We start from the raw sequence: 27,254 nt of genomic DNA on the forward strand, positions 1-27,254 counted from the left end.
CCATCTTTGGACTGGGCCGGCCTTGTGGACATGCAAACGGGCGCACCGCGACATTTTGCCTTTGGAAAAAATGCATAAAGAACCCAATGTGTTGTCCTTTTAACTGGGCCTAGTGGGAATGAAGTGACATTTTTAAAATGGATGGGGAGGGTGGTGGGTTAGGAGGGGTGGGTGGGATGCGCGAGAGTATATTCCTGGCAGACTGTGGAGACATTTTAGGAAATCCAAGAGGATTTAAGTGTGGTCAAAGACTTGCCAACATAGCCTCTAAGCCGATTCAGGCGAGCGCCTAAGGCAGAGTCAGGATGGCCGAGTGGTCTAAGGCGCTGCGTTCAGGTCGCAGTCTCCTCTGGAGGCGTGGGTTCGAATCCCACTTCTGACATGCCTGAAATGGGTTTTTACTTTTCATGTGATTGCATTCCACGCTTCCTATAACTGCCGGCCACGGATTTCTGGAACAGGGAGATGGAGTTGGAGCTTGCTCCACACACTCCCGTCCTCCAGCTAGGTCTGCAGTTGGTCCTGGAATGCTTGACTGCCCTTTTGGCAGGTGTACTACAGTGCTTAAATGAAAAACCGTCTTAGGACTGTGCTAGCTTTGTGGACTTGCAAATGGGCGCAGCGCGGCATTTTGTCTTTGGAAAAAATGCATAAAGAACCCAACGTCTTGTCCTTTTCACTGGGCCTAGTTGGAATGAAGTGACCTATTTGAAATGGGGGTCAGGTGGAAAGTTAGTGTGACATAGTGGGAGGCAGATGGAGGAGTGAGTGGGGGGAAGCGAGAGGTAAAAAGGCAGGCAGAGGAGTGAACACAGTTCTTCCTCCTCGCCCTCTGCCCAACCAACCACCTGCCTGCCCAAACGGCCACGAACGGCCATTGTATATAGGCTTTGCTGGCAGAACTCTTTAGCCCTGTAATTTAGAGTGAGTCCTGTGCAGGAGTACAGGGAGATCAGGCCGGCCCATACACAGTCCTTTCAGCCTAAACAGGCTCCCCGGCACTAGTGCCCAACCTCTTGTGACCAAGAAGGCTCTAGCACACTGCCTGAACCTCCTGAAGGGTTGGACACAGTGCATGCTTTTATTTGCATAAACCAGCCCGCCTCCTGCCTTCCTATTTCCTGAGGTGTAGTTGCTCGTGTCTGTTAACAGGTGGCAGGCAGCACCGTTCTGCAGAAACATGAAAGACTCATGTGTGCTTGTGACAAGTAGCTGCTGTACATAGGGATTGAACCCTGCACGTCTGTGCCAGTAGTCGTTGTATGAGTGCTGCCCTGCCTGTGATTATTCTTTTGGGAGGAATTTGGAGACTTTAATGCAATAGGAGAGGATTTTAGGCGGGTGGTCTTTGAGACTTTCCAACATTGCCTCTAAGCCGCATCTGAGGGGTGCAAACGGCAGAGTCAGGATGGCCGAGTGGTCTAAGGCGCTGCGTTCAGGTCGCAGTGGGTTCGAATCCCACCTCTGACATGTCTGTAACAGATTTTTTCTTTTCATTTGATTGTAACATTCCAGGCGTCCTATAACTGCTGGCCAAGGCTTTCTGGAACAGGGAGATGGAGTTGGAGCACGCACTGCAGGCCTCATGGTTGATTTCCAGTGCTTCCTGTATTTCCTCGCTTCTTTTTTGGGAAAGTGAACTCCAGTGAAAAACCATCTTTGGACTGGGCCGGCCTTGTGGACATGCAAACGGGCGCACCGCGACATTTTGCCTTTGGAAAAAATGCATAAAGAACCCAATGTGTTGTCCTTTTAACTGGGCCTAGTGGGAATGAAGTGACATTTTTAAAATGGATGGGGAGGGTGGTGGGTTAGGAGGGGTGGGTGGGATGCGCGAGAGTATATTCCTGGCAGACTGTGGAGACATTTTAGGAAATCCAAGAGGATTTAAGTGTGGTCAAAGACTTGCCAACATAGCCTCTAAGCCGATTCAGGCGAGCGCCTAAGGCAGAGTCAGGATGGCCGAGTGGTCTAAGGCGCTGCGTTCAGGTCGCAGTCTCCTCTGGAGGCGTGGGTTCGAATCCCACTTCTGACATGCCTGAAATGGGTTTTTACTTTTCATGTGATTGCATTCCACGCTTCCTATAACTGCCGGCCACGGATTTCTGGAACAGGGAGATGGAGTTGGAGCTTGCTCCACACACTCCCGTCCTCCAGCTAGGTCTGCAGTTCGTCCTGGAATGCTTCACTGCCCTTTTGGCAGGTGTACTACAGTGCTTAAATGAAAAACCGTCTTAGGACTGTGCTAGCTTTGTGGACTTGCAAATGGGCGCAGCGCAGCATTTTGTCTTTGGAAAAAATGCATAAAGAACCCAACGTCTTGTCCTTTTCACTGGGCCTAGTTGGAATGAAGTGACCTATTTGAAATGGAGGTCAGGAGGAAAGTTAGTGTGACATAGTGGGAGGCAGATGGAGGAGTGAGTGGGGGGAAGCGAGAGGTAAAAAGGCAGGCAGAGGAGTGAACACAGTTCTTCCTCCTCGCCCTCTGCCCAACCAACCACCTGTCTGCCCAAACGGCCCCGAACGGCCATTGTATATAGGCTTTGCTGGCAGAACTCTTTAGCCCTATCATTTAGAGTGAGTCCTGTGCAGGAGTACAGGGAGATCAGGCCGGCCCATACACAGTCCTTTCAGCCTAAACAGGCTCCCCGGGACTAGTGCCCAACCTCTTGTGACCAAGAAGGCTCTAGCACACTGCCTGAACCTCCTGAAGGGTTGGACACAGTGCATGCTTTTATTTGCATAAACCAGCCCGCCTCCTGCCTTCCTATTTCCTGAGGTGTAGTTGCTTGTGTCTGTTAACAGGTGGCAGGCAGCACCGTTCTGCAGAAACATGAAAGACTCATGTGTGCTTGTGACAAGTAGCTGCTGTACATAGGGATTGAACCCTGCACGTCTGTGCCAGTAGTCGTTGTATGAGTGCTGCCCTGCCTGTGATTATTCTTTTGGGAGGAATTGGGAGACTTTAATGCAATAGGAGAGGATTTTAGGCGGGTGGTCTTTGAGACTTTCCAACATTGCCTCTAAGCCGCATCTGAGGGGTGCAAATGGCAGAGTCAGGATGGCCGAGTGGTCTAAGGCGCTGCGTTCAGGTCGCAGTCTCCTCTGGAGGCGTGGGTTCGAATCCCACTTCTGACATGCCTGAAATGGGTTTTTACTTTTCATGTGATTGCATTCCACGCTTCCTATAACTGCCGGCCACGGATTTCTGGAACAGGGAGATGGAGTTGGAGCTTGCTCCACACACTCCCGTCCTCCAGCTAGGTCTGCAGTTGGTCCTGGAATGCTTGACTGCCCTTTTGGCAGGTGTACTACAGTGCTTAAATGAAAAACCGTCTTAGGACTGTGCTAGCTTTGTGGACTTGCAAATGGGCGCAGCGCGGCATTTTGTCTTTGGAAAAAATGCATAAAGAACCCAACGTCTTGTCCTTTTCACTGGGCCTAGTTGGAATGAAGTGACCTATTTGAAATGGGGGTCAGGTGGAAAGTTAGTGTGACATAGTGGGAGGCAGATGGAGGAGTGAGTGGGGGGAAGCGAGAGGTAAAAAGGCAGGCAGAGGAGTGAACACAGTTCTTCCTCCTCGCCCTCTGCCCAACCAACCACCTGCCTGCCCAAACGGCCCCGAACGGCCACGAACGGCCATTGTATATAGGCTTTGCTGGCAGAACTCTTTAGCCCTGTAATTTAGAGTGAGTCCTGTGCAGGAGTACAGGGAGATCAGGCCGGCCCATACACAGTCCTTTCAGCCTAAACAGGCTCCCCGGCACTAGTGCCCAACCTCTTGTGACCAAGAAGGCTCTAGCACACTGCCTGAACCTCCTGAAGGGTTGGACACAGTGCATGCTTTTATTTGCATAAACCAGCCCGCCTCCTGCCTTCCTATTTCCTGAGGTGTAGTTGCTCGTGTCTGTTAACAGGTGGCAGGCAGCACCGTTCTGCAGAAACATGAAAGACTCATGTGTGCTTGTGACAAGTAGCTGCTGTACATAGGGATTGAACCCTGCACGTCTGTGCCAGTAGTCGTTGTATGAGTGCTGCCCTGCCTGTGATTATTCTTTTGGGAGGAATTTGGAGACTTTAATGCAATAGGAGAGGATTTTAGGCGGGTGGTCTTTGAGACTTTCCAACATTGCCTCTAAGCCGCATCTGAGGGGTGCAAACGGCAGAGTCAGGATGGCCGAGTGGTCTAAGGCGCTGCGTTCAGGTCGCAGTGGGTTCGAATCCCACCTCTGACATGTCTGTAACAGATTTTTTCTTTTCATTTGATTGTAACATTCCAGGCGTCCTATAACTGCTGGCCAAGGCTTTCTGGAACAGGGAGATGGAGTTGGAGCACGCACTGCAGGCCTCATGGTTGATTTCCAGTGCTTCCTGTATTTCCTCGCTTCTTTTTTGGGAAAGTGAACTCCAGTGAAAAACCATCTTTGGACTGGGCCGGCCTTGTGGACATGCAAACGGGCGCACCGCGACATTTTGCCTTTGGAAAAAATGCATAAAGAACCCAATGTGTTGTCCTTTTAACTGGGCCTAGTGGGAATGAAGTGACATTTTTAAAATGGATGGGGAGGGTGGTGGGTTAGGAGGGGTGGGTGGGATGCGCGAGAGTATATTCCTGGCAGACTGTGGAGACATTTTAGGAAATCCAAGAGGATTTAAGTGTGGTCAAAGACTTGCCAACATAGCCTCTAAGCCGATTCAGGCGAGCGCCTAAGGCAGAGTCAGGATGGCCGAGTGGTCTAAGGCGCTGCGTTCAGGTCGCAGTCTCCTCTGGAGGCGTGGGTTCGAATCCCACTTCTGACATGCCTGAAATGGGTTTTTACTTTTCATGTGATTGCATTCCACGCTTCCTATAACTGCCGGCCACGGATTTCTGGAACAGGGAGATGGAGTTGGAGCTTGCTCCACACACTCCCGTCCTCCAGCTAGGTCTGCAGTTCGTCCTGGAATGCTTCACTGCCCTTTTGGCAGGTGTACTACAGTGCTTAAATGAAAAACCGTCTTAGGACTGTGCTAGCTTTGTGGACTTGCAAATGGGCGCAGCGCAGCATTTTGTCTTTGGAAAAAATGCATAAAGAACCCAACGTCTTGTCCTTTTCACTGGGCCTAGTTGGAATGAAGTGACCTATTTGAAATGGAGGTCAGGAGGAAAGTTAGTGTGACATAGTGGGAGGCAGATGGAGGAGTGAGTGGGGGGAAGCGAGAGGTAAAAAGGCAGGCAGAGGAGTGAACACAGTTCTTCCTCCTCGCCCTCTGCCCAACCAACCACCTGTCTGCCCAAACGGCCCCGAACGGCCATTGTATATAGGCTTTGCTGGCAGAACTCTTTAGCCCTATCATTTAGAGTGAGTCCTGTGCAGGAGTACAGGGAGATCAGGCCGGCCCATACACAGTCCTTTCAGCCTAAACAGGCTCCCCGGGACTAGTGCCCAACCTCTTGTGACCAAGAAGGCTCTAGCACACTGCCTGAACCTCCTGAAGGGTTGGACACAGTGCATGCTTTTATTTGCATAAACCAGCCCGCCTCCTGCCTTCCTATTTCCTGAGGTGTAGTTGCTTGTGTCTGTTAACAGGTGGCAGGCAGCACCGTTCTGCAGAAACATGAAAGACTCATGTGTGCTTGTGACAAGTAGCTGCTGTACATAGGGATTGAACCCTGCACGTCTGTGCCAGTAGTCGTTGTATGAGTGCTGCCCTGCCTGTGATTATTCTTTTGGGAGGAATTGGGAGACTTTAATGCAATAGGAGAGGATTTTAGGCGGGTGGTCTTTGAGACTTTCCAACATTGCCTCTAAGCCGCATCTGAGGGGTGCAAATGGCAGAGTCAGGATGGCCGAGTGGTCTAAGGCGCTGCGTTCAGGTCGCAGTCTCCTCTGGAGGCGTGGGTTCGAATCCCACTTCTGACATGTCTGTAACAGAATTTTTCTTTTCATTTGATTGTAACATTCCAGGCGTCCTATAACTGCTGGCCAAGGCTTTCTGGAACAGGGAGATGGAGTTGGAGCACGCACTGCAGGCCTCATGGTTGATTTCCAGTGCTTCCTGTATTTCCTCGCTTCTTTTTTGGGAAAGTGAACTCCAGTGAAAAACCATCTTTGGACTGGGCCGGCCTTGTGGACATGCAAACGGGCGCACCGCGACATTTTGCCTTTGGAAAAAATGCATAAAGAACCCAATGTGTTGTCCTTTTAACTGGGCCTAGTGGGAATGAAGTGACATTTTTAAAATGGATGGGGAGGGTGGTGGGTTAGGAGGGGTGGGTGGGATGCGCAAGAGTATATTCCTGGCAGACTGTGGAGACATTTTAGGAAATCCAAGAGGATTTAAGTGTGGTCAAAGACTTGCCAACATAGCCTCTAAGCCGATTCAGGCAAGCGCCTAAGGCAGAGTCAGGATGGCCGAGTGATCTAAGGTGCTGCGTTCAGGTCTGGGTTCGAATCCCACTTCTGACATGCCTGAAACAGGTTTTTACTTTTCATGTGATTGCATTCCACGCTTCCTATAACTGCCGGCCTCGGACTTCTGGAACAGGGAGATGGAGTTGGAGCTTGCTCCACACACTCCCGTCCTCCAGCTAGGTCTGCAGTTCGTCCTGGAATGCTTCACTGCCCTTTTGGCAGGTGTACTACAGTGCTTAAATGAAAAACCGTCTTAGGACTGTGCTAGCTTTGTGGACTTGCAAATGGGCGCAGCGCGGCATTTTGTCTTTGGAAAAAATGCATAAAGAACCCAACGTCTTGTCCTTTTCACTGGGCCTAGTTGGAATGAAGTGACCTATTTGAAATGGAGGTCAGGAGGAAAGTTAGTGTGACATAGTGGGAGGCAGATGGAGGAGTGAGTGGGGGGAAGCGAGAGGTAAAAAGGCAGGCAGAGGAGTGAACACAGTTCTTCCTCCTTGCCCTCTGCCCAACCAACCACCTGCCTGCCCAAACGGCCACGAACGGCCATTGTATATAGGCTTTGCTGGCAGAACTCTTTAGCCCTGTCATTTAGAGTGAGTCCTGTGCAGGAGTACAGGGAGATCAGGCCGGCCCATACACAGTCCTTTCAGCCTAAACAGGCTCCCCGGGACTAGTGCCCAACCTCTTGTGACCAAGAAGGCTCTAGCACACTGCCTGAACCTCCTGAAGGGTTGGACACAGTGCATGCTTTTATTTGCATAAACCAGCCCGCCTCCTGCCTTCCTATTTCCTGAGGTGTAGTTGCTTGTGTCTGTTAACAGGTGGCAGGCAGCACCGTTCTGCAGAAACATGAAAGACTCATGTGTGCTTGTGACAAGTAGCTGCTGTACATAGGGATTGAACCCTGCACGTCTGTGCCAGTAGTCATTGTATGAGTGCTGCCCTGCCTGTGATTATTCTTTTGGGAGGAATTGGGAGACTTTAATGCAATAGGAGAGGATTTTAGGCGGGTGGTCTTTGAGACTTTCCAACATTGCCTCTAAGCCGCATCTGAGGGGTGCAAATGGCAGAGTCAGGATGGCCGAGTGGTCTAAGACGCTGCGTTCAGGTCGCAGTCTCCTCTGGAGGCGTGGGTTCGAATCCCACTTCTGACATGTCTGTAACAGAATTTTTCTTTTCATTTGATTGTAACATTCCAGGCGTCCTATAACTGCTGGCCAAGGCTTTCTGGAACAGGGAGATGGAGTTGGAGCACGCACTGCAGGCCTCATGGTTGATTTCCAGTGCTTCCTGTATTTCCTCGCTTCTTTTTTGGGAAAGTGAACTCCAGTGAAAAACCATCTTTGGACTGGGCCGGCCTTGTGGACATGCAAACGGGCGCACCGCGACATTTTGCCTTTGGAAAAAATGCATAAAGAACCCAATGTGTTGTCCTTTTAACTGTGCCTAGTGGGAATGAAGTGACATTTTTAAAATGGATGGGGAGGGTGGTGGGTTAGGAGGGGTGGGTGGGATGCGCGAGAGTATATTCCTGGAAGACTGTGGAGACATTTTAGGAAATCCAAGAGGATTTAAGTGTGGTCAAAGACTTGCCAACATAGCCTCTAAGCCGATTCAGGCAAGCGCCTAAGGCAGAGTCAGGATGGCCGAGTGGTCTAAGGTGCTGCGTTCAGGTCTGGGTTCGAATCCCACTTCTGACATGCCTGAAACGGGTTTTTACTTTTCATGTGATTGCATTCCACGCTTCCTATAACTGCCGGCCACAGACTTCTGGAACAGGGAGATGGAGTTGGAGCTTGCTCCACACACTCCCGTCCTCCAGCTAGGTCTGCAGTTCGTCCTGGAATGCTTCACTGCCCTTTTGGCAGGTGTACTACAGTGCTTAAATGAAAAACCGTCTTAGGACTGTGCTAGCTTTGTGGACTTGCAAATGGGCGCAGCGCGGCATTTTGTCTTTGGAAAAAATGCATAAAGAACCCAACGTCTTGTCCTTTTCACTGGGCCTAGTTGGAATGAAGTGACCTATTTGAAATGGGGGTCAGGTGGAAAGTTAGTGTGACATAGTGGGAGGCAGATGGAGGAGTGAGTGGGGGGAAGCGAGAGGTAAAAAGGCAGGCAGAGGAGTGAACACAGTTCTTCCTCCTCGCCCTCTGCCCAACCAACCACCTGCCTGCCCAAACGGCCACGAACGGCCATTGTATATAGGCTTTGCTGGCAGAACTCTTTAGCCCTGTCATTTAGAGTGAGTCCTGTGCAGGAGTACAGGGAGATCAGGCCGGCCCATACACAGTCCTTTCAGCCTAAACAGGCTCCCCGGGACTAGTGCCCAACCTCTTGTGACCAAGAAGGCTCTAGCACACTGCCTGAACCTCCTGAAGGGTTGGACACAGTGCATGCTTTTATTTGCATAAACCAGCCCGCCTCCTGCCTTCCTATTTCCTGAGGTGTAGTTGCTTGTGTCTGTTAACAGGTGGCAGGCAGCACCGTTCTGCAGAAACATGAAAGACTCATGTGTGCTTGTGACAAGTAGCTGCTGTACATAGGGATTGAACCCTGCACGTCTGTGCCAGTAGTCGTTGTATGAGTGCTGCCCTGCCTGTGATTATTCTTTTGGGAGGAATTGGGAGACTTTAATGCAATAGGAGAGGATTTTAGGCGGGTGGTCTTTGAGACTTTCCAACATTGCCTCTAAGCCGCATCTGAGGGGTGCAAATGGCAGAGTCAGGATGGCCGAGTGGTCTAAGGCGCTGCGTTCAGGTCGCAGTCTCCTCTGGAAGCGTGGGTTCGAATCCCACTTCTGACATGTCTGTAACAGAATTTTTCTTTTCATTTGATTGTAACATTCCAGGCGTCCTATAACTGCTGGCCAAGGCTTTCTGGAACAGGGAGATGGAGTTGGAGCACGCACTGCAGGCCTCATGGTTGATTTCCAGTGCTTCCTGTATTTCCTCGCTTCTTTTTTGGGAAAGTGAACTCCAGTGAAAAACCATCTTTGGACTGGGCCGGCCTTGTGGACATGCAAACGGGCGCACCGCGACATTTTGCCTTTGGAAAAAATGCATAAAGAACCCAATGTGTTGTCCTTTTAACTGGGCCTAGTGGGAATGAAGTGACATTTTTAAAATGGATGGGGAGGGTGGTGGGTTAGGAGGGGTGGGTGGGATGCGCGAGAGTATATTCCTGGCAGACTGTGGAGACATTTTAGGAAATCCAAGAGGATTTAAGTGTGGTCAAAGACTTGCCAACATAGCCTCTAAGCCGATTCAGGCGAGCGCCTAAGGCAGAGTCAGGATGGCCGAGTGGTCTAAGGTGCTGCGTTCAGGTCTGGGTTCGAATCCCACTTCTGACATGCCTGAAACGGGTTTTTACTTTTCATGTGATTGCATTCCACGCTTCCTATAACTGCCGGCCACGGATTTCTGGAACAGGGAGATGGAGTTGGAGCTTGCTCCACACACTCCCGTCCTCCAGCTAGGTCTGCAGTTCGTCCTGGAATGCTTCACTGCCCTTTTGGCAGGTGTACTACAGTGCTTAAATGAAAAACCGTCTTAGGACTGTGCTAGCTTTGTGGACTTGCAAATGGGCGCAGCGCAGCATTTTGTCTTTGGAAAAAATGCATAAAGAACCCAACGTCTTGTCCTTTTCACTGGGCCTAGTTGGAATGAAGTGACCTATTTGAAATGGAGGTCAGGAGGAAAGTTAGTGTGACATAGTGGGAGGCAGATGGAGGAGTGAGTGGGGGGAAGCGAGAGGTAAAAAGGCAGGCAGAGGAGTGAACACAGTTCTTCCTCCTCGCCCTCTGCCCAACCAACCACCTGTCTGCCCAAACGGCCCCGAACGGCCATTGTATATAGGCTTTGCTGGCAGAACTCTTTAGCCCTATCATTTAGAGTGAGTCCTGTGCAGGAGTACAGGGAGATCAGGCCGGCCCATACACAGTCCTTTCAGCCTAAACAGGCTCCCCGGGACTAGTGCCCAACCTCTTGTGACCAAGAAGGCTCTAGCACACTGCCTGAACCTCCTGAAGGGTTGGACACAGTGCATGCTTTTATTTGCATAAACCAGCCCGCCTCCTGCCTTCCTATTTCCTGAGGTGTAGTTGCTTGTGTCTGTTAACAGGTGGCAGGCAGCACCGTTCTGCAGAAACATGAAAGACTCATGTGTGCTTGTGACAAGTAGCTGCTGTACATAGGGATTGAACCCTGCACGTCTGTGCCAGTAGTCGTTGTATGAGTGCTGCCCTGCCTGTGATTATTCTTTTGGGAGGAATTGGGAGACTTTAATGCAATAGGAGAGGATTTTAGGCGGGTGGTCTTTGAGACTTTCCAACATTGCCTCTAAGCCGCATCTGAGGGGTGCAAATGGCAGAGTCAGGATGGCCGAGTGGTCTAAGGCGCTGCGTTCAGGTCGCAGTCTCCTCTGGAGGCGTGGGTTCGAATCCCACTTCTGACATGTCTGTAACAGAATTTTTCTTTTCATTTGATTGTAACATTCCAGGCGTCCTATAACTGCTGGCCAAGGCTTTCTGGAACAGGGAGATGGAGTTGGAGCACGCACTGCAGGCCTCATGGTTGATTTCCAGTGCTTCCTGTATTTCCTCGCTTCTTTTTTGGGAAAGTGAACTCCAGTGAAAAACCATCTTTGGACTGGGCCGGCCTTGTGGACATGCAAACGGGCGCACCGCGACATTTTGCCTTTGGAAAAAATGCATAAAGAACCCAATGTGTTGTCCTTTTAACTGGGCCTAGTGGGAATGAAGTGACATTTTTAAAATGGATGGGGAGGGTGGTGGGTTAGGAGGGGTGGGTGGGATGCGCAAGAGTATATTCCTGGCAGACTGTGGAGACATTTTAGGAAATCCAAGAGGATTTAAGTGTGGTCAAAGACTTGCCAACATAGCCTCTAAGCCGATTCAGGCAAGCGCCTAAGGCAGAGTCAGGATGGCCGAGTGATCTAAGGTGCTGCGTTCAGGTCTGGGTTCGAATCCCACTTCTGACATGCCTGAAACGGGTTTTTACTTTTCATGTGATTGCATTCCACGCTTCCTATAACTGCCGGCCTCGGACTTCTGGAACAGGGAGATGGAGTTGGAGCTTGCTCCACACACTCCCGTCCTCCAGCTAGGTCTGCAGTTCGTCCTGGAATGCTTCACTGCCCTTTTGGCAGGTGTACTACAGTGCTTAAATGAAAAACCGTCTTAGGACTGTGCTAGCTTTGTGGACTTGCAAATGGGCGCAGCGCGGCATTTTGTCTTTGGAAAAAATGCATAAAGAACCCAACGTCTTGTCCTTTTCACTGGGCCTAGTTGGAATGAAGTGACCTATTTGAAATGGAGGTCAGGAGGAAAGTTAGTGTGACATAGTGGGAGGCAGATGGAGGAGTGAGTGGGGGGAAGCGAGAGGTAAAAAGGCAGGCAGAGGAGTGAACACAGTTCTTCCTCCTCGCCCTCTGCCCAACCAACCACCTGCCTGCCCAAACGGCCACGAACGGCCATTGTATATAGGCTTTGCTGGCAGAACTCTCTAGCCCTGTCATTTAGAGTGAGTCCTGTGCAGGAGTACAGGGAGATCAGGCCGGCCCATACACAGTCCTTTCAGCCTAAACAGGCTCCCCGGGACTAGTGCCCAACCTCTTGTGACCAAGAAGGCTCTAGCACACTGCCTGAACCTCCTGAAGGGTTGGACACAGTGCATGCTTTTATTTGCATAAACCAGCCCGCCTCCTGCCTTCCTATTTCCTGAGGTGTAGTTGCTTGTGTCTGTTAACAGGTGGCAGGCAGCACCGTTCTGCAGAAACATGAAAGACTCATGTGTGCTTGTGACAAGTAGCTGCTGTACATAGGGATTGAACCCTGCACGTCTGTGCCAGTAGTCGTTGTATGAGTGCTGCCCTGCCTGTGATTATTCTTTTGGGAGGAATTGGGAGACTTTAATGCAATAGGAGAGGATTTTAGGCGGGTGGTCTTTGAGACTTTCCAACATTGCCTCTAAGCCGCATCTGAGGGGTGCAAATGGCAGAGTCAGGATGGCCGAGTGGTCTAAGGCGCTGCGTTCAGGTCGCAGTGGGTTCGAATCCCACCTCTGACATGTCTGTAACAGATTTTTTCTTTTCATTTGATTGTAACATTCCAGGCGTCCTATAACTGCTGGCCAAGGCTTTCTGGAACAGGGAGATGGAGTTGGAGCACGCACTGCAGGCCTCATGGTTGATTTCCAGTGCTTCCTGTATTTCCTCGCTTCTTTTTTGGGAAAGTGAACTCCAGTGAAAAACCATCTTTGGACTGGGCCGGCCTTGTGGACATGCAAACGGGCGCACCGCGACATTTTGCCTTTGGAAAAAATGCATAAAGAACCCAATGTGTTGTCCTTTTAACTGGGCCTAGTGGGAATGAAGTGACATTTTTAAAATGGATGGGGAGGGTGGTGGGTTAGGAGGGGTGGGTGGGATGCGCGAGAGTATATTCCTGGCAGACTGTGGAGACATTTTAGGAAATCCAAGAGGATTTAAGTGTGGTCAAAGACTTGCCAACATAGCCTCTAAGCCGATTCAGGCGAGCGCCTAAGGCAGAGTCAGGATGGCCGAGTGGTCTAAGGCGCTGCGTTCAGGTCGCAGTCTCCTCTGGAGGCGTGGGTTCGAATCCCACTTCTGACATGCCTGAAATGGGTTTTTACTTTTCATGTGATTGCATTCCACGCTTCCTATAACTGCCGGCCACGGATTTCTGGAACAGGGAGATGGAGTTGGAGCTTGCTCCACACACTCCCGTCCTCCAGCTAGGTCTGCAGTTGGTCCTGGAATGCTTGACTGCCCTTTTGGCAGGTGTACTACAGTGCTTAAATGAAAAACCGTCTTAGGACTGTGCTAGCTTTGTGGACTTGCAAATGGGCGCAGCGCGGCATTTTGTCTTTGGAAAAAATGCATAAAGAACCCAACGTCTTGTCCTTTTCACTGGGCCTAGTTGGAATGAAGTGACCTATTTGAAATGGGGGTCAGGTGGAAAGTTAGTGTGACATAGTGGGAGGCAGATGGAGGAGTGAGTGGGGGGAAGCGAGAGGTAAAAAGGCAGGCAGAGGAGTGAACACAGTTCTTCCTCCTCGCCCTCTGCCCAACCAACCACCTGCCTGCCCAAACGGCCCCGAACGGCCACGAACGGCCATTGTATATAGGCTTTGCTGGCAGAACTCTTTAGCCCTGTAATTTAGAGTGAGTCCTGTGCAGGAGTACAGGGAGATCAGGCCGGCCCATACACAGTCCTTTCAGCCTAAACAGGCTCCCCGGCACTAGTGCCCAACCTCTTGTGACCAAGAAGGCTCTAGCACACTGCCTGAACCTCCTGAAGGGTTGGACACAGTGCATGCTTTTATTTGCATAAACCAGCCCGCCTCCTGCCTTCCTATTTCCTGAGGTGTAGTTGCTCGTGTCTGTTAACAGGTGGCAGGCAGCACCGTTCTGCAGAAACATGAAAGACTCATGTGTGCTTGTGACAAGTAGCTGCTGTACATAGGGATTGAACCCTGCACGTCTGTGCCAGTAGTCGTTGTATGAGTGCTGCCCTGCCTGTGATTATTCTTTTGGGAGGAATTTGGAGACTTTAATGCAATAGGAGAGGATTTTAGGCGGGTGGTCTTTGAGACTTTCCAACATTGCCTCTAAGCCGCATCTGAGGGGTGCAAACGGCAGAGTCAGGATGGCCGAGTGGTCTAAGGCGCTGCGTTCAGGTCGCAGTGGGTTCGAATCCCACCTCTGACATGTCTGTAACAGATTTTTTCTTTTCATTTGATTGTAACATTCCAGGCGTCCTATAACTGCTGGCCAAGGCTTTCTGGAACAGGGAGATGGAGTTGGAGCACGCACTGCAGGCCTCATGGTTGATTTCCAGTGCTTCCTGTATTTCCTCGCTTCTTTTTTGGGAAAGTGAACTCCAGTGAAAAACCATCTTTGGACTGGGCCGGCCTTGTGGACATGCAAACGGGCGCACCGCGACATTTTGCCTTTGGAAAAAATGCATAAAGAACCCAATGTGTTGTCCTTTTAACTGGGCCTAGTGGGAATGAAGTGACATTTTTAAAATGGATGGGGAGGGTGGTGGGTTAGGAGGGGTGGGTGGGATGCGCGAGAGTATATTCCTGGCAGACTGTGGAGACATTTTAGGAAATCCAAGAGGATTTAAGTGTGGTCAAAGACTTGCCAACATAGCCTCTAAGCCGATTCAGGCGAGCGCCTAAGGCAGAGTCAGGATGGCCGAGTGGTCTAAGGCGCTGCGTTCAGGTCGCAGTCTCCTCTGGAGGCGTGGGTTCGAATCCCACTTCTGACATGCCTGAAATGGGTTTTTACTTTTCATGTGATTGCATTCCACGCTTCCTATAACTGCCGGCCACGGATTTCTGGAACAGGGAGATGGAGTTGGAGCTTGCTCCACACACTCCCGTCCTCCAGCTAGGTCTGCAGTTCGTCCTGGAATGCTTCACTGCCCTTTTGGCAGGTGTACTACAGTGCTTAAATGAAAAACCGTCTTAGGACTGTGCTAGCTTTGTGGACTTGCAAATGGGCGCAGCGCAGCATTTTGTCTTTGGAAAAAATGCATAAAGAACCCAACGTCTTGTCCTTTTCACTGGGCCTAGTTGGAATGAAGTGACCTATTTGAAATGGAGGTCAGGAGGAAAGTTAGTGTGACATAGTGGGAGGCAGATGGAGGAGTGAGTGGGGGGAAGCGAGAGGTAAAAAGGCAGGCAGAGGAGTGAACACAGTTCTTCCTCCTCGCCCTCTGCCCAACCAACCACCTGTCTGCCCAAACGGCCCCGAACGGCCATTGTATATAGGCTTTGCTGGCAGAACTCTTTAGCCCTATCATTTAGAGTGAGTCCTGTGCAGGAGTACAGGGAGATCAGGCCGGCCCATACACAGTCCTTTCAGCCTAAACAGGCTCCCCGGGACTAGTGCCCAACATCTTGTGACCAAGAAGGCTCTAGCACACTGCCTGAACCTCCTGAAGGGTTGGACACAGTGCATGCTTTTATTTGCATAAACCAGCCCGCCTCCTGCCTTCCTATTTCCTGAGGTGTAGTTGCTTGTGTCTGTTAACAGGTGGCAGGCAGCACCGTTCTGCAGAAACATGAAAGACTCATGTGTGCTTGTGACAAGTAGCTGCTGTACATAGGGATTGAACCCTGCACGTCTGTGCCAGTAGTCGTTGTATGAGTGCTGCCCTGCCTGTGATTATTCTTTTGGGAGGAATTGGGAGACTTTAATGCAATAGGAGAGGATTTTAGGCGGGTGGTCTTTGAGACTTTCCAACATTGCCTCTAAGCCGCATCTGAGGGGTGCAAATGGCAGAGTCAGGATGGCCGAGTGGTCTAAGGCGCTGCGTTCAGGTCGCAGTCTCCTCTGGAGGCTTGGGTTCGAATCCCACTTCTGACATGTCTGTAACAGAATTTTTCTTTTCATTTGATTGTAACATTCCAGGCGTCCTATAACTGCTGGCCAAGGCTTTCTGGAACAGGGAGATGGAGTTGGAGCACGCACTGCAGGCCTCATGGTTGATTTCCAGTGCTTCCTGTATTTCCTCGCTTCTTTTTTGGGAAAGTGAACTCCAGTGAAAAACCATCTTTGGACTGGGCCGGCCTTGTGGACATGCAAACGGGCGCACCGCGACATTTTGCCTTTGGAAAAAATGCATAAAGAACCCAATGTGTTGTCCTTTTAACTGGGCCTAGTGGGAATGAAGTGACATTTTTAAAATGGATGGGGAGGGTGGTGGGTTAGGAGGGGTGGGTGGGATGCGCAAGAGTATATTCCTGGCAGACTGTGGAGACATTTTAGGAAATCCAAGAGGATTTAAGTGTGGTCAAAGACTTGCCAACATAGCCTCTAAGCCGATTCAGGCAAGCGCCTAAGGCAGAGTCAGGATGGCCGAGTGATCTAAGGTGCTGCGTTCAGGTCTGGGTTCGAATCCCACTTCTGACATGCCTGAAACAGGTTTTTACTTTTCATGTGATTGCATTCCACGCTTCCTATAACTGCCGGCCTCGGACTTCTGGAACAGGGAGATGGAGTTGGAGCTTGCTCCACACACTCCCGTCCTCCAGCTAGGTCTGCAGTTCGTCCTGGAATGCTTCACTGCCCTTTTGGCAGGTGTACTACAGTGCTTAAATGAAAAACCGTCTTAGGACTGTGCTAGCTTTGTGGACTTGCAAATGGGCGCAGCGCGGCATTTTGTCTTTGGAAAAAATGCATAAAGAACCCAACGTCTTGTCCTTTTCACTGGGCCTAGTTGGAATGAAGTGACCTATTTGAAATGGAGGTCAGGAGGAAAGTTAGTGTGACATAGTGGGAGGCAGATGGAGGAGTGAGTGGGGGGAAGCGAGAGGTAAAAAGGCAGGCAGAGGAGTGAACACAGTTCTTCCTCCTTGCCCTCTGCCCAACCAACCACCTGCCTGCCCAAACGGCCACGAACGGCCATTGTATATAGGCTTTGCTGGCAGAACTCTTTAGCCCTGTCATTTAGAGTGAGTCCTGTGCAGGAGTACAGGGAGATCAGGCCGGCCCATACACAGTCCTTTCAGCCTAAACAGGCTCCCCGGGACTAGTGCCCAACCTCTTGTGACCAAGAAGGCTCTAGCACACTGCCTGAACCTCCTGAAGGGTTGGACACAGTGCATGCTTTTATTTGCATAAACCAGCCCGCCTCCTGCCTTCCTATTTCCTGAGGTGTAGTTGCTTGTGTCTGTTAACAGGTGGCAGGCAGCACCGTTCTGCAGAAACATGAAAGACTCATGTGTGCTTGTGACAAGTAGCTGCTGTACATAGGGATTGAACCCTGCACGTCTGTGCCAGTAGTCATTGTATGAGTGCTGCCCTGCCTGTGATTATTCTTTTGGGAGGAATTGGGAGACTTTAATGCAATAGGAGAGGATTTTAGGCGGGTGGTCTTTGAGACTTTCCAACATTGCCTCTAAGCCGCATCTGAGGGGTGCAAATGGCAGAGTCAGGATGGCCGAGTGGTCTAAGACGCTGCGTTCAGGTCGCAGTCTCCTCTGGAGGCGTGGGTTCGAATCCCACTTCTGACATGTCTGTAACAGAATTTTTCTTTTCATTTGATTGTAACATTCCAGGCGTCCTATAACTGCTGGCCAAGGCTTTCTGGAACAGGGAGATGGAGTTGGAGCACGCACTGCAGGCCTCATGGTTGATTTCCAGTGCTTCCTGTATTTCCTCGCTTCTTTTTTGGGAAAGTGAACTCCAGTGAAAAACCATCTTTGGACTGGGCCGGCCTTGTGGACATGCAAACGGGCGCACCGCGACATTTTGCCTTTGGAAAAAATGCATAAAGAACCCAATGTGTTGTCCTTTTAACTGTGCCTAGTGGGAATGAAGTGACATTTTTAAAATGGATGGGGAGGGTGGTGGGTTAGGAGGGGTGGGTGGGATGCGCGAGAGTATATTCCTGGAAGACTGTGGAGACATTTTAGGAAATCCAAGAGGATTTAAGTGTGGTCAAAGACTTGCCAACATAGCCTCTAAGCCGATTCAGGCAAGCGCCTAAGGCAGAGTCAGGATGGCCGAGTGGTCTAAGGTGCTGCGTTCAGGTCTGGGTTCGAATCCCACTTCTGACATGCCTGAAACGGGTTTTTACTTTTCATGTGATTGCATTCCACGCTTCCTATAACTGCCGGCCACAGACTTCTGGAACAGGGAGATGGAGTTGGAGCTTGCTCCACACACTCCCGTCCTCCAGCTAGGTCTGCAGTTCGTCCTGGAATGCTTCACTGCCCTTTTGGCAGGTGTACTACAGTGCTTAAATGAAAAACCGTCTTAGGACTGTGCTAGCTTTGTGGACTTGCAAATGGGCGCAGCGCGGCATTTTGTCTTTGGAAAAAATGCATAAAGAACCCAACGTCTTGTCCTTTTCACTGGGCCTAGTTGGAATGAAGTGACCTATTTGAAATGGGGGTCAGGTGGAAAGTTAGTGTGACATAGTGGGAGGCAGATGGAGGAGTGAGTGGGGGGAAGCGAGAGGTAAAAAGGCAGGCAGAGGAGTGAACACAGTTCTTCCTCCTCGCCCTCTGCCCAACCAACCACCTGCCTGCCCAAACGGCCACGAACGGCCATTGTATATAGGCTTTGCTGGCAGAACTCTTTAGCCCTGTCATTTAGAGTGAGTCCTGTGCAGGAGTACAGGGAGATCAGGCCGGCCCATACACAGTCCTTTCAGCCTAAACAGGCTCCCCGGGACTAGTGCCCAACCTCTTGTGACCAAGAAGGCTCTAGCACACTGCCTGAACCTCCTGAAGGGTTGGACACAGTGCATGCTTTTATTTGCATAAACCAGCCCGCCTCCTGCCTTCCTATTTCCTGAGGTGTAGTTGCTTGTGTCTGTTAACAGGTGGCAGGCAGCACCGTTCTGCAGAAACATGAAAGACTCATGTGTGCTTGTGACAAGTAGCTGCTGTACATAGGGATTGAACCCTGCACGTCTGTGCCAGTAGTCGTTGTATGAGTGCTGCCCTGCCTGTGATTATTCTTTTGGGAGGAATTGGGAGACTTTAATGCAATAGGAGAGGATTTTAGGCGGGTGGTCTTTGAGACTTTCCAACATTGCCTCTAAGCCGCATCTGAGGGGTGCAAATGGCAGAGTCAGGATGGCCGAGTGGTCTAAGGCGCTGCGTTCAGGTCGCAGTCTCCTCTGGAAGCGTGGGTTCGAATCCCACTTCTGACATGTCTGTAACAGAATTTTTCTTTTCATTTGATTGTAACATTCCAGGCGTCCTATAACTGCTGGCCAAGGCTTTCTGGAACAGGGAGATGGAGTTGGAGCACGCACTGCAGGCCTCATGGTTGATTTCCAGTGCTTCCTGTATTTCCTCGCTTCTTTTTTGGGAAAGTGAACTCCAGTGAAAAACCATCTTTGGACTGGGCCGGCCTTGTGGACATGCAAACGGGCGCACCGCGACATTTTGCCTTTGGAAAAAATGCATAAAGAACCCAATGTGTTGTCCTTTTAACTGGGCCTAGTGGGAATGAAGTGACATTTTTAAAATGGATGGGGAGGGTGGTGGGTTAGGAGGGGTGGGTGGGATGCGCGAGAGTATATTCCTGGCAGACTGTGGAGACATTTTAGGAAATCCAAGAGGATTTAAGTGTGGTCAAAGACTTGCCAACATAGCCTCTAAGCCGATTCAGGCGAGCGCCTAAGGCAGAGTCAGGATGGCCGAGTGGTCTAAGGTGCTGCGTTCAGGTCTGGGTTCGAATCCCACTTCTGACATGCCTGAAACGGGTTTTTACTTTTCATGTGATTGCATTCCACGCTTCCTATAACTGCCGGCCACGGATTTCTGGAACAGGGAGATGGAGTTGGAGCTTGCTCCACACACTCCCGTCCTCCAGCTAGGTCTGCAGTTCGTCCTGGAATGCTTCACTGCCCTTTTGGCAGGTGTACTACAGTGCTTAAATGAAAAACCGTCTTAGGACTGTGCTAGCTTTGTGGACTTGCAAATGGGCGCAGCGCAGCATTTTGTCTTTGGAAAAAATGCATAAAGAACCCAACGTCTTGTCCTTTTCACTGGGCCTAGTTGGAATGAAGTGACCTATTTGAAATGGAGGTCAGGAGGAAAGTTAGTGTGACATAGTGGGAGGCAGATGGAGGAGTGAGTGGGGGGAAGCGAGAGGTAAAAAGGCAGGCAGAGGAGTGAACACAGTTCTTCCTCCTCGCCCTCTGCCCAACCAACCACCTGTCTGCCCAAACGGCCCCGAACGGCCATTGTATATAGGCTTTGCTGGCAGAACTCTTTAGCCCTATCATTTAGAGTGAGTCCTGTGCAGGAGTACAGGGAGATCAGGCCGGCCCATACACAGTCCTTTCAGCCTAAACAGGCTCCCCGGGACTAGTGCCCAACCTCTTGTGACCAAGAAGGCTCTAGCACACTGCCTGAACCTCCTGAAGGGTTGGACACAGTGCATGCTTTTATTTGCATAAACCAGCCCGCCTCCTGCCTTCCTATTTCCTGAGGTGTAGTTGCTTGTGTCTGTTAACAGGTGGCAGGCAGCACCGTTCTGCAGAAACATGAAAGACTCATGTGTGCTTGTGACAAGTAGCTGCTGTACATAGGGATTGAACCCTGCACGTCTGTGCCAGTAGTCGTTGTATGAGTGCTGCCCTGCCTGTGATTATTCTTTTGGGAGGAATTGGGAGACTTTAATGCAATAGGAGAGGATTTTAGGCGGGTGGTCTTTGAGACTTTCCAACATTGCCTCTAAGCCGCATCTGAGGGGTGCAAATGGCAGAGTCAGGATGGCCGAGTGGTCTAAGGCGCTGCGTTCAGGTCGCAGTCTCCTCTGGAGGCGTGGGTTCGAATCCCACTTCTGACATGTCTGTAACAGAATTTTTCTTTTCATTTGATTGTAACATTCCAGGCGTCCTATAACTGCTGGCCAAGGCTTTCTGGAACAGGGAGATGGAGTTGGAGCACGCACTGCAGGCCTCATGGTTGATTTCCAGTGCTTCCTGTATTTCCTCGCTTCTTTTTTGGGAAAGTGAACTCCAGTGAAAAACCATCTTTGGACTGGGCCGGCCTTGTGGACATGCAAACGGGCGCACCGCGACATTTTGCCTTTGGAAAAAATGCATAAAGAACCCAATGTGTTGTCCTTTTAACTGGGCCTAGTGGGAATGAAGTGACATTTTTAAAATGGATGGGGAGGGTGGTGGGTTAGGAGGGGTGGGTGGGATGCGCAAGAGTATATTCCTGGCAGACTGTGGAGACATTTTAGGAAATCCAAGAGGATTTAAGTGTGGTCAAAGACTTGCCAACATAGCCTCTAAGCCGATTCAGGCAAGCGCCTAAGGCAGAGTCAGGATGGCCGAGTGATCTAAGGTGCTGCGTTCAGGTCTGGGTTCGAATCCCACTTCTGACATGCCTGAAACGGGTTTTTACTTTTCATGTGATTGCATTCCACGCTTCCTATAACTGCCGGCCTCGGACTTCTGGAACAGGGAGATGGAGTTGGAGCTTGCTCCACACACTCCCGTCCTCCAGCTAGGTCTGCAGTTCGTCCTGGAATGCTTCACTGCCCTTTTGGCAGGTGTACTACAGTGCTTAAATGAAAAACCGTCTTAGGACTGTGCTAGCTTTGTGGACTTGCAAATGGGCGCAGCGCGGCATTTTGTCTTTGGAAAAAATGCATAAAGAACCCAACGTCTTGTCCTTTTCACTGGGCCTAGTTGGAATGAAGTGACCTATTTGAAATGGAGGTCAGGAGGAAAGTTAGTGTGACATAGTGGGAGGCAGATGGAGGAGTGAGTGGGGGGAAGCGAGAGGTAAAAAGGCAGGCAGAGGAGTGAACACAGTTCTTCCTCCTCGCCCTCTGCCCAACCAACCACCTGCCTGCCCAAACGGCCACGAACGGCCATTGTATATAGGCTTTGCTGGCAGAACTCTCTAGCCCTGTCATTTAGAGTGAGTCCTGTGCAGGAGTACAGGGAGATCAGGCCGGCCCATACACAGTCCTTTCAGCCTAAACAGGCTCCCCGGGACTAGTGCCCAACCTCTTGTGACCAAGAAGGCTCTAGCACACTGCCTGAACCTCCTGAAGGGTTGGACACAGTGCATGCTTTTATTTGCATAAACCAGCCCGCCTCCTGCCTTCCTATTTCCTGAGGTGTAGTTGCTTGTGTCTGTTAACAGGTGGCAGGCAGCACCGTTCTGCAGAAACATGAAAGACTCATGTGTGCTTGTGACAAGTAGCTGCTGTACATAGGGATTGAACCCTGCACGTCTGTGCCAGTAGTCGTTGTATGAGTGCTGCCCTGCCTGTGATTATTCTTTTGGGAGGAATTGGGAGACTTTAATGCAATAGGAGAGGATTTTAGGCGGGTGGTCTTTGAGACTTTCCAACATTGCCTCTAAGCCGCATCTGAGGGGTGCAAATGGCAGAGTCAGGATGGCCGAGTGGTCTAAGGCGCTGCGTTCAGGTCGCAGTGGGTTCGAATCCCACCTCTGACATGTCTGTAACAGATTTTTTCTTTTCATTTGATTGTAACATTCCAGGCGTCCTATAACTGCTGGCCAAGGCTTTCTGGAACAGGGAGATGGAGTTGGAGCACGCACTGCAGGCCTCATGGTTGATTTCCAGTGCTTCCTGTATTTCCTCGCTTCTTTTTTGGGAAAGTGAACTCCAGTGAAAAACCATCTTTGGACTGGGCCGGCCTTGTGGACATGCAAACGGGCGCACCGCGACATTTTGCCTTTGGAAAAAATGCATAAAGAACCCAATGTGTTGTCCTTTTAACTGGGCCTAGTGGGAATGAAGTGACATTTTTAAAATGGATGGGGAGGGTGGTGGGTTAGGAGGGGTGGGTGGGATGCGCGAGAGTATATTCCTGGCAGACTGTGGAGACATTTTAGGAAATCCAAGAGGATTTAAGTGTGGTCAAAGACTTGCCAACATAGCCTCTAAGCCGATTCAGGCGAGCGCCTAAGGCAGAGTCAGGATGGCCGAGTGGTCTAAGGCGCTGCGTTCAGGTCGCAGTCTCCTCTGGAGGCGTGGGTTCGAATCCCACTTCTGACATGCCTGAAATGGGTTTTTACTTTTCATGTGATTGCATTCCACGCTTCCTATAACTGCCGGCCACGGATTTCTGGAACAGGGAGATGGAGTTGGAGCTTGCTCCACACACTCCCGTCCTCCAGCTAGGTCTGCAGTTCGTCCTGGAATGCTTCACTGCCCTTTTGGCAGGTGTACTACAGTGCTTAAATGAAAAACCGTCTTAGGACTGTGCTAGCTTTGTGGACTTGCAAATGGGCGCAGCGCAGCATTTTGTCTTTGGAAAAAATGCATAAAGAACCCAACGTCTTGTCCTTTTCACTGGGCCTAGTTGGAATGAAGTGACCTATTTGAAATGGAGGTCAGGAGGAAAGTTAGTGTGACATAGTGGGAGGCAGATGGAGGAGTGAGTGGGGGGAAGCGAGAGGTAAAAAGGCAGGCAGAGGAGTGAACACAGTTCTTCCTCCTCGCCCTCTGCCCAACCAACCACCTGTCTGCCCAAACGGCCCCGAACGGCCATTGTATATAGGCTTTGCTGGCAGAACTCTTTAGCCCTATCATTTAGAGTGAGTCCTGTGCAGGAGTACAGGGAGATCAGGCCGGCCCATACACAGTCCTTTCAGCCTAAACAGGCTCCCCGGGACTAGTGCCCAACATCTTGTGACCAAGAAGGCTCTAGCACACTGCCTGAACCTCCTGAAGGGTTGGACACAGTGCATGCTTTTATTTGCATAAACCAGCCCGCCTCCTGCCTTCCTATTTCCTGAGGTGTAGTTGCTTGTGTCTGTTAACAGGTGGCAGGCAGCACCGTTCTGCAGAAACATGAAAGACTCATGTGTGCTTGTGACAAGTAGCTGCTGTACATAGGGATTGAACCCTGCACGTCTGTGCCAGTAGTCGTTGTATGAGTGCTGCCCTGCCTGTGATTATTCTTTTGGGAGGAATTGGGAGACTTTAATGCAATAGGAGAGGATTTTAGGCGGGTGGTCTTTGAGACTTTCCAACATTGCCTCTAAGCCGCATCTGAGGGGTGCAAATGGCAGAGTCAGGATGGCCGAGTGGTCTAAGGCGCTGCGTTCAGGTCGCAGTCTCCTCTGGAGGCTTGGGTTCGAATCCCACTTCTGACATGTCTGTAACAGAATTTTTCTTTTCATTTGATTGTAACATTCCAGGCGTCCTATAACTGCTGGCCAAGGCTTTCTGGAACAGGGAGATGGAGTTGGAGCACGCACTGCAGGCCTCATGGTTGATTTCCAGTGCTTCCTGTATTTCCTCGCTTCTTTTTTGGGAAAGTGAACTCCAGTGAAAAACCATCTTTGGACTGGGCCGGCCTTGTGGACATGCAAACGGGCGCACCGCGACATTTTGCCTTTGGAAAAAATGCATAAAGAACCCAATGTGTTGTCCTTTTAACTGGGCCTAGTGGGAATGAAGTGACATTTTTAAAATGGATGGGGAGGGTGGTGGGTTAGGAGGGGTGGGTGGGATGCGCAAGAGTATATTCCTGGCAGACTGTGGAGACATTTTAGGAAATCCAAGAGGATTTAAGTGTGGTCAAAGACTTGCCAACATAGCCTCTAAGCCGATTCAGGCAAGCGCCTAAGGCAGAGTCAGGATGGCCGAGTGATCTAAGGTGCTGCGTTCAGGTCTGGGTTCGAATCCCACTTCTGACATGCCTGAAACAGGTTTTTACTTTTCATGTGATTGCATTCCACGCTTCCTATAACTGCCGGCCTCGGACTTCTGGAACAGGGAGATGGAGTTGGAGCTTGCTCCACACACTCCCGTCCTCCAGCTAGGTCTGCAGTTCGTCCTGGAATGCTTCACTGCCCTTTTGGCAGGTGTACTACAGTGCTTAAATGAAAAACCGTCTTAGGACTGTGCTAGCTTTGTGGACTTGCAAATGGGCGCAGCGCGGCATTTTGTCTTTGGAAAAAATGCATAAAGAACCCAACGTCTTGTCCTTTTCACTGGGCCTAGTTGGAATGAAGTGACCTATTTGAAATGGAGGTCAGGAGGAAAGTTAGTGTGACATAGTGGGAGGCAGATGGAGGAGTGAGTGGGGGGAAGCGAGAGGTAAAAAGGCAGGCAGAGGAGTGAACACAGTTCTTCCTCCTTGCCCTCTGCCCAACCAACCACCTGCCTGCCCAAACGGCCACGAACGGCCATTGTATATAGGCTTTGCTGGCAGAACTCTTTAGCCCTGTCATTTAGAGTGAGTCCTGTGCAGGAGTACAGGGAGATCAGGCCGGCCCATACACAGTCCTTTCAGCCTAAACAGGCTCCCCGGGACTAGTGCCCAACCTCTTGTGACCAAGAAGGCTCTAGCACACTGCCTGAACCTCCTGAAGGGTTGGACACAGTGCATGCTTTTATTTGCATAAACCAGCCCGCCTCCTGCCTTCCTATTTCCTGAGGTGTAGTTGCTTGTGTCTGTTAACAGGTGGCAGGCAGCACCGTTCTGCAGAAACATGAAAGACTCATGTGTGCTTGTGACAAGTAGCTGCTGTACATAGGGATTGAACCCTGCACGTCTGTGCCAGTAGTCATTGTATGAGTGCTGCCCTGCCTGTGATTATTCTTTTGGGAGGAATTGGGAGACTTTAATGCAATAGGAGAGGATTTTAGGCGGGTGGTCTTTGAGACTTTCCAACATTGCCTCTAAGCCGCATCTGAGGGGTGCAAATGGCAGAGTCAGGATGGCCGAGTGGTCTAAGACGCTGCGTTCAGGTCGCAGTCTCCTCTGGAGGCGTGGGTTCGAATCCCACTTCTGACATGTCTGTAACAGAATTTTTCTTTTCATTTGATTGTAACATTCCAGGCGTCCTATAACTGCTGGCCAAGGCTTTCTGGAACAGGGAGATGGAGTTGGAGCACGCACTGCAGGCCTCATGGTTGATTTCCAGTGCTTCCTGTATTTCCTCGCTTCTTTTTTGGGAAAGTGAACTCCAGTGAAAAACCATCTTTGGACTGGGCCGGCCTTGTGGACATGCAAACGGGCGCACCGCGACATTTTGCCTTTGGAAAAAATGCATAAAGAACCCAATGTGTTGTCCTTTTAACTGTGCCTAGTGGGAATGAAGTGACATTTTTAAAATGGATGGGGAGGGTGGTGGGTTAGGAGGGGTGGGTGGGATGCGCGAGAGTATATTCCTGGAAGACTGTGGAGACATTTTAGGAAATCCAAGAGGATTTAAGTGTGGTCAAAGACTTGCCAACATAGCCTCTAAGCCGATTCAGGCAAGCGCCTAAGGCAGAGTCAGGATGGCCGAGTGGTCTAAGGTGCTGCGTTCAGGTCTGGGTTCGAATCCCACTTCTGACATGCCTGAAACGGGTTTTTACTTTTCATGTGATTGCATTCCACGCTTCCTATAACTGCCGGCCACAGACTTCTGGAACAGGGAGATGGAGTTGGAGCTTGCTCCACACACTCCCGTCCTCCAGCTAGGTCTGCAGTTCGTCCTGGAATGCTTCACTGCCCTTTTGGCAGGTGTACTACAGTGCTTAAATGAAAAACCGTCTTAGGACTGTGCTAGCTTTGTGGACTTGCAAATGGGCGCAGCGCGGCATTTTGTCTTTGGAAAAAATGCATAAAGAACCCAACGTCTTGTCCTTTTCACTGGGCCTAGTTGGAATGAAGTGACCTATTTGAAATGGGGGTCAGGTGGAAAGTTAGTGTGACATAGTGGGAGGCAGATGGAGGAGTGAGTGGGGGGAAGCGAGAGGTAAAAAGGCAGGCAGAGGAGTGAACACAGTTCTTCCTCCTCGCCCTCTGCCCAACCAACCACCTGCCTGCCCAAACGGCCACGAACGGCCATTGTATATAGGCTTTGCTGGCAGAACTCTTTAGCCCTGTCATTTAGAGTGAGTCCTGTGCAGGAGTACAGGGAGATCAGGCCGGCCCATACACAGTCCTTTCAGCCTAAACAGGCTCCCCGGGACTAGTGCCCAACCTCTTGTGACCAAGAAGGCTCTAGCACACTGCCTGAACCTCCTGAAGGGTTGGACACAGTGCATGCTTTTATTTGCATAAACCAGCCCGCCTCCTGCCTTCCTATTTCCTGAGGTGTAGTTGCTTGTGTCTGTTAACAGGTGGCAGGCAGCACCGTTCTGCAGAAACATGAAAGACTCATGTGTGCTTGTGACAAGTAGCTGCTGTACATAGGGATTGAACCCTGCACGTCTGTGCCAGTAGTCGTTGTATGAGTGCTGCCCTGCCTGTGATTATTCTTTTGGGAGGAATTGGGAGACTTTAATGCAATAGGAGAGGATTTTAGGCGGGTGGTCTTTGAGACTTTCCAACATTGCCTCTAAGC

The 27,254-nt window shown here is 50.5% G+C and overlaps 17 non-coding genes across 17 annotated transcripts; all 17 read left to right on the forward strand.

The window, feature by feature from the left end:
* Nucleotides 1–299: 299 nt before the first annotated feature.
* TRNAL-CAG (transfer RNA leucine (anticodon CAG)) lies at nucleotides 300–382 on the forward strand. Its single transcript has one exon. It is a non-coding gene; the product is annotated as a tRNA-Leu (tRNA).
* A 1,570-nt stretch (nucleotides 383–1,952) lies between these two features.
* On the forward strand, nucleotides 1,953–2,035 carry TRNAL-CAG (transfer RNA leucine (anticodon CAG)). The gene has a single exon. It is a non-coding gene; the product is annotated as a tRNA-Leu (tRNA).
* Nucleotides 2,036–3,055: 1,020 nt separating this feature from the next.
* Nucleotides 3,056–3,138, forward strand: TRNAL-CAG (transfer RNA leucine (anticodon CAG)). Its single transcript has one exon. It is a non-coding gene; the product is annotated as a tRNA-Leu (tRNA).
* Nucleotides 3,139–4,718: 1,580 nt separating this feature from the next.
* On the forward strand, nucleotides 4,719–4,801 carry TRNAL-CAG (transfer RNA leucine (anticodon CAG)). Its single transcript has one exon. It is a non-coding gene; the product is annotated as a tRNA-Leu (tRNA).
* A 1,020-nt stretch (nucleotides 4,802–5,821) lies between these two features.
* TRNAL-CAG (transfer RNA leucine (anticodon CAG)) lies at nucleotides 5,822–5,904 on the forward strand. Its single transcript has one exon. It is a non-coding gene; the product is annotated as a tRNA-Leu (tRNA).
* Nucleotides 5,905–7,470: 1,566 nt separating this feature from the next.
* Nucleotides 7,471–7,553, forward strand: TRNAL-CAG (transfer RNA leucine (anticodon CAG)). The gene has a single exon. It is a non-coding gene; the product is annotated as a tRNA-Leu (tRNA).
* A 1,566-nt stretch (nucleotides 7,554–9,119) lies between these two features.
* Nucleotides 9,120–9,202, forward strand: TRNAL-CAG (transfer RNA leucine (anticodon CAG)). Its single transcript has one exon. It is a non-coding gene; the product is annotated as a tRNA-Leu (tRNA).
* A 1,566-nt stretch (nucleotides 9,203–10,768) lies between these two features.
* Nucleotides 10,769–10,851, forward strand: TRNAL-CAG (transfer RNA leucine (anticodon CAG)). The gene has a single exon. It is a non-coding gene; the product is annotated as a tRNA-Leu (tRNA).
* A 2,116-nt stretch (nucleotides 10,852–12,967) lies between these two features.
* TRNAL-CAG (transfer RNA leucine (anticodon CAG)) lies at nucleotides 12,968–13,050 on the forward strand. The gene has a single exon. It is a non-coding gene; the product is annotated as a tRNA-Leu (tRNA).
* Nucleotides 13,051–14,630: 1,580 nt separating this feature from the next.
* TRNAL-CAG (transfer RNA leucine (anticodon CAG)) lies at nucleotides 14,631–14,713 on the forward strand. Its single transcript has one exon. It is a non-coding gene; the product is annotated as a tRNA-Leu (tRNA).
* A 1,020-nt stretch (nucleotides 14,714–15,733) lies between these two features.
* On the forward strand, nucleotides 15,734–15,816 carry TRNAL-CAG (transfer RNA leucine (anticodon CAG)). Its single transcript has one exon. It is a non-coding gene; the product is annotated as a tRNA-Leu (tRNA).
* Nucleotides 15,817–17,382: 1,566 nt separating this feature from the next.
* On the forward strand, nucleotides 17,383–17,465 carry TRNAL-CAG (transfer RNA leucine (anticodon CAG)). The gene has a single exon. It is a non-coding gene; the product is annotated as a tRNA-Leu (tRNA).
* A 1,566-nt stretch (nucleotides 17,466–19,031) lies between these two features.
* Nucleotides 19,032–19,114, forward strand: TRNAL-CAG (transfer RNA leucine (anticodon CAG)). Its single transcript has one exon. It is a non-coding gene; the product is annotated as a tRNA-Leu (tRNA).
* A 1,566-nt stretch (nucleotides 19,115–20,680) lies between these two features.
* On the forward strand, nucleotides 20,681–20,763 carry TRNAL-CAG (transfer RNA leucine (anticodon CAG)). The gene has a single exon. It is a non-coding gene; the product is annotated as a tRNA-Leu (tRNA).
* A 2,116-nt stretch (nucleotides 20,764–22,879) lies between these two features.
* Nucleotides 22,880–22,962, forward strand: TRNAL-CAG (transfer RNA leucine (anticodon CAG)). Its single transcript has one exon. It is a non-coding gene; the product is annotated as a tRNA-Leu (tRNA).
* A 1,020-nt stretch (nucleotides 22,963–23,982) lies between these two features.
* On the forward strand, nucleotides 23,983–24,065 carry TRNAL-CAG (transfer RNA leucine (anticodon CAG)). The gene has a single exon. It is a non-coding gene; the product is annotated as a tRNA-Leu (tRNA).
* Nucleotides 24,066–25,631: 1,566 nt separating this feature from the next.
* On the forward strand, nucleotides 25,632–25,714 carry TRNAL-CAG (transfer RNA leucine (anticodon CAG)). Its single transcript has one exon. It is a non-coding gene; the product is annotated as a tRNA-Leu (tRNA).
* Nucleotides 25,715–27,254: the final 1,540 nt, after the last annotated feature.

Source organism: Ambystoma mexicanum, chromosome 11 (assembly GCF_040938575.1).
Source record: "Ambystoma mexicanum isolate Mex_15411 chromosome 11, UKY_AmexF1_1, whole genome shotgun sequence".
Lineage (NCBI taxonomy): Eukaryota > Metazoa > Chordata > Amphibia > Caudata > Ambystomatidae > Ambystoma > Ambystoma mexicanum.